Raw genomic sequence first — 8,908 nt, forward strand, 5'->3', positions numbered from 1 at the left:
ACTCACTGCAAACTTTGTTGACAGCTAAGGCTGTCTTGGTCAGATGAGGTATGAAGACAGTGTTCCCAGCAGGAGCTAAAACCTCCTGCAGTAGCCTTTAACTGCCTGTCATCGATCAGGGAGCTCGCTGCTTAATCCCTGCAACGTGCTTGCTGTGTAATTACCCCGGTCAAACGCCTTTAACTGCCTGCCATCGATCAGGGAGCTCGCTGCTTAATCCCTGCAACGTACTTGCTGTGTAATTACCCCGGTCACTCCAGGACCTCGCGGTACCCGCTGCGCGGGTCCCGCATCGCCCGTTTTTGCTGGACGTTTGCACCGACGAGGAGTGGGACTCTCGACTGGGATCTTGCCCGTACCACAGGGCGGGAGGAGAACTGCATTTCAGGGCTGCGAGCGCCAGGTGAGGGACAGGGACTCCATTTCCCAGGAGTCCCTGTGTTGCCATCACCTGCACCTGGACGCTCTCCCTGGTTGCCCCGCCCCGACCACCACAGTAAAAGTGCAGTCTGACTCGAGAACGTGGGAAACGCCTTTAACTGCCTGTCATCGATCAGGGAGCTCGCTGCTTAATCCCTGCAACGTGCTTGCTGTGTAATTACCCCGGTCAAACGCCTTTAACTGCCTGCCATCGATCAGGGAGCTCGCTGCTTAATCCCTGCAACGTACTTGCTGTGTAATTACCCCGGTCACGCCAGGACCTCGCGGTACCCGCTGCGCGGGTCCCGCATCGCCCGTTTTTGCTGGACGTTTGCACCGACGAGGAGTGGGACTCTCGACTGGGATCTTGCCCGTACCACAGGGCGGGAGGAGAACTGCATTTCAGGGCTGCGAGCGCCAGGTGAGGGACAGGGACTCCATTTCCCAGGAGTCCCTGTGTTTCCATCACCTGCACCTGGACGCTCTCCCTGGTTGCCCCGCCCCGACCACCACAGTAAAAGTGCAGTCTGACTCGAGAACGTGGGAAACGCCTTTAACTGCCTGTCATCGATCAGGGAGCTCGCTGCTTAATCCCTGCAAAGTGCTTGCTGTGTAATTACCCCGGTCAAACGCCTTTAACTGCCTGCCATCGATCAGGGAGCTCGCTGCTTAATCCCTGCAACGTACTTGCTGTGTAATTACCCCGGTCACTCCAGGACCTCGCGGTACCCGCTGCGCGGGTCCCGCATCGCCCGTTTTTGCTGGACGTTTGCACCGACGAGGAGTGGGACTCTTGACTGGGATCTTGCCCGTACCACAGGGCGGGAGGAGAACTGCATTTCAGGGCTGCGAGCGCCAGGTGAGGGACAGGGACTCCCATTTCCCAGGAGTCCCTGTGTTGCCATCACCTGCACCTGGACGCTCTCCCTGGTTGCCCCGCCCCCGACCATACCATCCGCTCATTAGGAACAGCTGATTCCCGCTACGCGGGACGCCCGGGGCTAAGCCCGGGCAAAGGGCGGGCCCTCTACGGCCAGAAGAGGCTGGCTGGGCCTGAGGGTTTGGACCTCTGTCTGAGTAAGTAGCGATCCATTTACCACTATAGAGCTAACACCTCTATCTTTGCATGATGGCCACAGCTGCTATTAGCCCTGCTATTGCTGGATTGGACAAAAATGGGGGAACGTTAAACCGAACCCTGGATGACTACTTTCCTAAAATTGCTACTGAGGGCAACAAAGAACTGCTGCTAGCTGAGCGGCGGGCAGATCGCCGCCGTTCAATTGAACGTATTAAAAACAGGACCCTGTCCGAACCCATTATGTCTGTTACCTTGGATGATGACTTAAACACCTTACTGTCAGGCAATATATCACCAACTACTAGTGTGCCCCTATTACTTAAAGAATGTTTAGCCCCTGCTGTGTCACCAACACAATCACAATCAGACCAACCAACTGTGACACATGATCCTCCTAGCACACCTAAAACTTCGATCATTATGCTCTCGCCTACTATTAGGCCAGGCAAGGTAGTAAGAGGCAAAAATATGAGGCCATTGCCACCTAAAATACACGGGCCTCCACCTGCCAAAAGGAGACGGAAAAAAACTGATATAAACAAGCCTAAATTAAGTCACACCGAATTTGGGAAGAAGGTGAACCCTGCTATTACCACGACTATGGGAGAACCTGCTACCAAGCAAGTAATAACGCCTGCTCCAACCAGCCCAACACTCGTAATATCATCGTCTCAAGCAGCCATAGAGCCTGACATTACATATATCCCAATGGAAGAAGGTCCGCAAACAGCCTCTCATAAGACCCTCTTGGACAACATAGAACTGATTGTGCGAAGCTATATGCTTGCCTTAGCCGAAAGATTTAGGGGAATGGAAATAAGGTTGGGGAAAATAGAGGGAGATCTGACAACACTTGGGGATTCTGTCAGGTCATTAGGGCCCCTGAAAGTGCCACACCCTCAAAAAACCTTAACACCACAGCCCACCCTCTTAAAAGATCCAGTGGTTGCAATACCCTCTACCTCCAACATTGGTAACAACCAGACAGCAGCTATCCCAGCTGCTTCTAACCAATTGCCCACAGGTGTATTATCATCTGTTAGCAAACCTTCTGACAAACCCAAGCCAAAACAGTTAATAACATCCATGGGTAGACCAAATATAACATCAATTAGTAATACTGATACCCCAGCCAATATACAGGTAAGGGAACCAAGTATCCCCTCAAACAGACCCTTAAGATCAGAAGTGAACGAGATGAGTTACGCAAGAGGGGGACAGGACAGGAGACCACCTATGGAACTCCCGCCGGAAGCCCTACCGTATGTGATTGTACTTACCGGGGTTCCTGAATTGCCAAGTGGTAAACGGGAAGGTTATTCTCAATTAAAAAATAAAATAATGCACTGGCTATCATTGTATAGACCCAAAATTAATCAGGTAAATGGTGAAATAGTCCATGTTCGTCGCTTGTCTTGGCTGGGTGGAAGAACAAAGGATATAGGGGGTGATATTGTAGTTGTAAACTTCAGGGATAGAAAAGCAGTTCAATACATTCTGAATTGGCCCTTTGGCAATGAAAATAATTGTATTGTACCCCGTCCTTTGACCTATTTCTACCCAAGATCCACAGTATTTCCCCCCCAACATTTAACCAATAACATCCATTTCACCAACCATTATTTTAATATGGAGACTGCTAGGAACCCCGCATACATGCATCAATTAGCTCCAACTCCAGCGATGCATGGGTGGAACACCATACCGATAAGCCGCAATATAGGAGAAAGTGGAAACATGACTCATTTGGTGCCATTTACTCCCTTAGAGTTATCAAATAGGTTTGAGGCATTCAGTGGTATGGAGGAATGTGATTGATGTTTAAAGAACACAGAGGATGTTGGGGGGATTGAAAATGTCCTATGCACCACGGGGTGTTACGAAGAAAAGGGAACTAATCATCTAAGGATAGGGCCACGTACAGTTGCAATATGTGATGATGCGAATAGTAGTTTGCCTGTTGTTTCACCTGCAGTGCCTCTTGGGACAAACGAGGGATCCTCATTGCTTATCCCAGCCATAAGGCTAGAAAGTAGAGCTGACGCAAGGGGAAATGTCAATGTTTCTTGTATAGTGAGATATAATGAAGGAAAAGGGACTAGTGGCCCTATGAAGGTCTCACGTGCTGTTGTTTCAGGCAATGATGAAGCTAATAGTAATTTGTCTGTTGTTTTACCTGTAGTGTCTCATGGTTCCAATGAGGGACCCCCCTTGCTTTCACTTGTTTCATGGAACATAGCAGGGGTGCGTGCGAAATTATGTGATCCTGATTGGAATGAATACATGAACACTTTTGATATCTGTGTATTACAGGAAACACGGGCCACAGTACAGATGCATAGGGTTGGCTATAAAACTTATCAAATAGAGGCTGTGCCCTCAACAAGAGGTCGCGCATCTGGAGGTCTGTTAATATGGATCAGTGTTTCCATTAAAATAGGCATAAAAATGCTTAACACTGATTCGCCAGACATTCTTGGTCTGGAAGTAACCACATCAGACAATAGGGTGATTTACCTTTTTAATGCGTATAACAGCCCCCAGTCTTCCCACAAGGAATCAACATGTATAGGGAAGCTGGAGTCACTTATGGATTCATTAAAAATAGGTGCAAGCATTATCTTATGTGGGGATTTGAATTGTAATTTCGAACCAATCACAGACATAGTTCATTTGTTTGAAGACGAGGACACCGCCAATGGAATACCAGCCCTGAACGAAAATAGAATGGTGACTGGTACTGCATTGGCCCTGCAGATCACAAAGTTGCTAACTTCTCATGGCCTGAGAGCATGTAACGGGCGTATGCCATCTGACAGCCCGAAAGCCCCTACTTTTAAAAGACGTGAGTATGAAAGCAAATTAGATTATGTTATAGTTTCTTTAGACCTATGGCAATTCACAGAAGACTTAAAAGTCAAAAAGAGATATGAAAGTGACCATTTCCCTCTTGAAACGAGCTTCCAACAAAGCATGTTAAAGGGGATGGGAGCCACGGAGGGAGGCCATAGCCAAGTATCCTCATCTATAAAAGATAACATCGTCCTTAGTAACAATCGCAGGGCGGTTAGATGGGCTTATGTATTGGATACAGAGGATCTATTGGCCAATATATATTGCACCTTTGCAGACACCCTAAACTTATACTGTCCCTATAGCTGCGAACCCAAAGAATTTATTAAATTGCATAAATCCCTTTTCAGCAAACTATTAGAACTTCTTACAAAAATTCCCAAAAAAGGTGCAGGAATGACTAATGTAAAAGCTACAGGCAAACCCTGGTACAACAAGGAATGCCGCCTTGCCAAAACTGCACTGCTTAGTGCTGTTAAAAGGGAAGGTCCACTAGAAATTAGAGCCAAAAGGAAGGCTTACAATAAAACAATAGTAAGAGCGAAATCCTCCTGGGATGAGGAAATATGGCTCAGTATGCTAACAGCCGCCAAAAACAAGGACCAGAGACAATTTTGGGAATTAGCAGCTAAGGGAAACAATCGTGAGACAGGTTCTAGGGAGGTCTACTTAGATGAGGATACTTGGGTCAAACATTTTACATCACTATATGCAGCCAAAATTCCAACTGATGCTGCTGCATCAGACGTACTTACCGTCACAATACCAGCAAACGCCCATCCGGTAGTGTTTAATATACATGAAACTGAGACAGCGATAGCCACGGTAAAGAAAGGGAAGGCACCTGGCCTAGACAAAATCCCGGGCGATCTCTATTTGTCTAACATTGATGTTTGGGCACCCTACCTGAACCACTTATTTAACATAGTTGCGGCTACTGACCATATTCCGGACACATGGAATGGCGCAGAAATCATTACTATTTTTAAAAAAGGGGATCGTGGCGACCCAGCTAATTATCGCCCCATTAGTCTTTTAGACATAACGCAGAAGATCTATGCTAGACATATTTTAAATCGGATAAACACATGGTTGGAGGATGAGTCAGTTTTATCCAAATACCAGGCGGGATTTAGGAATAAAACAGGTACTATAGATCAGGTATTTAGGCTATGCTGTTTGTACTGGAAATATGTTATTATCCGCAAAGGTCACTTGTATGTGACCTTTGTAGATCTGCGAGCAGCATTTGACCTAATTCCCCGCGATCTACTCTGGAAAACACTGAATAGGCAAGGGCTGCCAGGTGAATTGCTAAAACTCGTGATGGGCTTGCATCAGGAGAACTATGCCAAGGTTAGGTGGGGCCCAAATGGGGAACTTACAGACCCAATCCCCATAAAACGGGGAGTACGTCAGGGATGCGTACTGGCCCCCACACTTTTCTCCCTCTATGTAAACGACATAGCAGCCTATATGGAAAATTGTGATAACGACTCGCCCCGATTGGGAGGGGAACGTGTTGCGTCCCTCCTTTTCGCGGATGACACTATTTTAATCTCGCAAACACCACGCGGCCTACAGACCCTTTTAGATAGGTTTCAACAGTACTGTTCCTCAAAAGGACTAGAAATCAATATAAAAAAAACAAAATATATGGCACTAAACCCGCATAAAACTTTTAAAAGGAATTTAATGTTAAACGGACAGAAACTGGACTACGAACACAGTTTTACATATTTGGGAGTCCTGATTGACACTCTAATGGGATGGGGCCCACAACTAGAGAAATCAAAACTGGTGTTCAAACAAAACTGTTTCCCAATATTGCAGAGACACAATAAAAGTGTGAATAAGGCGGTCTCCCCAGCAGTAGAGCTTTTTAGATACAAGGTTCAATCAGCCTCACTGTACGGGGCGGAAATTTGGGGGCCAGTGTGTAAGAAAGCCTTTGAAGCTCTTGAGAATAAATTTATCAGGGGTCTTTTAAAAGTTCCCATTAATACCCCACTGATACCCTTATTTCTTGATCTAAATATCAAACATACAGACCACCATGCAATATTGAGACCTGTATTGTTGTGGGTAAGACTTTGGACAACCATCGAACTATCTGATTACAAAAATGGCTTGAAAGAAGTCCTTGAGCTCGATAGCGATAGGAAATTTTTTTGGTTCAAGCACGTTAAAACCTGGCTAACGAAGCTCGGATTAACACATTTTTGGAACGAGCCTGGTTCTTTAAACTCAGTCTCTAAGAAAATACTCAAATTATCTTTTTGGTCATACGTGAGCTACGATTCCGTGTATACAAGAACACACGGTCCTCTTACAGAAACATTTCTTATGGTAAAAAATGAGGCATCCTTTGAACAATTTCTTGATGAAATCGAGCCACCACTGGCCAAATCTCTGTACATAAAATTCAGATATGGAACGCTGAGGTCCAAGGTAACAGAGAAAAGTTGGGGAAAAATAGACAACGACTATTGCAGTTTGTGCACTATTAAACAAAGGGAGGACATTTATCACATATTGTTTTTCTGCACTAGCTACGCTAAGGCAAGGAAAAGATGGATAGTCCCCTTGTGTCGTAATATTGGTTCTATTTCCCATAGGGAAGCTGGTAGGATCCTAAGTACGGACACCAGCCAAGTAATTGTGTTCGGAATCAGTAAATTTTTACTGTCCGTTTATCTCATTAGACGGAAACTAAACCTTTCATTTTAAATGAGGAAAACTACCATCCTGAAATCTTGTAAATCATGATTTGTGTCTAGCTATTGTGTCTTCCTAAATTTCCGGCTGTTATAACCAATTTAAAGTTTTTTTTAATTTGATTCTGAAAATATTTTAACATATTTATTCATTCTCTGTGCCAAACACAAATTATAATCTTGTGTGTCCAAATATGATGAAATATAGATTCATAACAGGGTGCTCAACTACAATGAATTGTAAGTTCCATATGTGTTGAATTTTATTTTGTTTTGTTATATTTTATTGTATCTTTTATGTTGCAAGTCAACGAAATAAAGATTAAACAACATTCCTGCAGTAGCAGTCAGTTGGGCGTCCTCCAGGACTTGGCTTTATCAGGTTCAGGCGAGATGTGCTGGCAACAGGTTAGACCTTCTCTGGCAGAATCTTTGGTGATAATCTGAGCGAAGGACTTCTCCTGACAAGTGCTGAAATGGCAGACCTTATATAATAATTCTTATCAGAAATTAGAAATTCTGACACAAGTTTAGTAATGTCAGACATAGATTATGTTCATCATGGTATGCGTCCTAGACGTTTCCCTATGAAAATAAAAGGGGAAAGGATGTCCGTTCAGACTACATTATTTTGGTTATATGTTTGTATGTGTTCTTATTTAACATTGAGATGGGGAGGAGGAGACATTTGACCCAGACGAAAGTTACATTAGATGTATCTATGTGGGGGTGTGTGGCTTGGTGCCGATGTAGATGGCCGCCTCGTTGCGAGCTCCGCCGGAGAAGCAGCTTAATTCCCCCGCACATTATCCGGCAAGATGCACAGCTATGAGGCGTGAAGAGGATTGCGGGTGTGAGCGGCGCCAAAATCTACGCCTTTGAGGCTCTGTACGCCCCCGATACTGCTGTGATCCTGGCAACGCTAAGGAGACGGCCTGAAGGGGGCAAATGGCCCGGAGATAGAAAATCCCAATGCACGATCCAGCCTGCGATTGTGGCCGGTGGAGGTGCCTGCTTGTGGGGAGGAGTCGGAGCGAAGGAACCCTATTGCCCCCCACCACAGCGACGCGGGAGGGACGTGTGGCCTTTGGCACTGCAGAGGGAAAGAGCACAACCTGCAACAAGGCCTGAGGACTACTGCTGGGTAGAGGACGCATCGGCGGCCACGCGCGGACCTCCTTTCACTGTACATCGGTGGTGGCTGGCTCGACGCGGAGCCAATTGGTGGAGGTACTCGTCCTTGTGCCCCAGCGACCGGTGACCTGACGGGTTATCCTGGAGAGGGTAGAGGCCCCTGCATATTCTAGGCAGGGTGAGCTACGACCTGCTGCGGGCCCCCGTTGACCCCAACATTGGAAGACACTGGTGCAGAGGTGAGGAGGAGTGACGAGTCGCCTGCGGCATGGTGAGGGACCGGGGATTCGCCTAGAAGTGACGGTTGGTGGCTATATGGGAATCTGAGCGCGCACCCCCCGTGGTGGACAGGGACACACGCAATAAACATCCGTTACCCCTCCTGGCAGGCCCCGGTGTGAACTGGGGGCCAGTGGCCGAGAAAGGAGACCGGGCCGGAGAGTGACGCACGCTCGTGACTGCGGTGTGGTGGCCTGTGAAACTGCCAAGACAAGTGGACGAAGAACCTGTCGGATAGCGTAAGGGGCAGTGGAGTGATGCGACACAGTGCCACTGAGAAGTTATAGGACGACTGGAAGATCGCTGTCAGTGCCCGCCTGTGGAACGCCCGACCTCTGTAAAGCCCGGCTGGCAGCACCCAGACGAGGGACTCAGCAACATGAAGCCTAAGGGGGCTGCGGCTGCTCAAACGAACAAGCTCGAC

The sequence above is a fragment of the Lissotriton helveticus genome, chromosome 12, assembly GCF_964261635.1.
Source record: "Lissotriton helveticus chromosome 12, aLisHel1.1, whole genome shotgun sequence".
Taxonomy (NCBI): domain Eukaryota; kingdom Metazoa; phylum Chordata; class Amphibia; order Caudata; family Salamandridae; genus Lissotriton; species Lissotriton helveticus.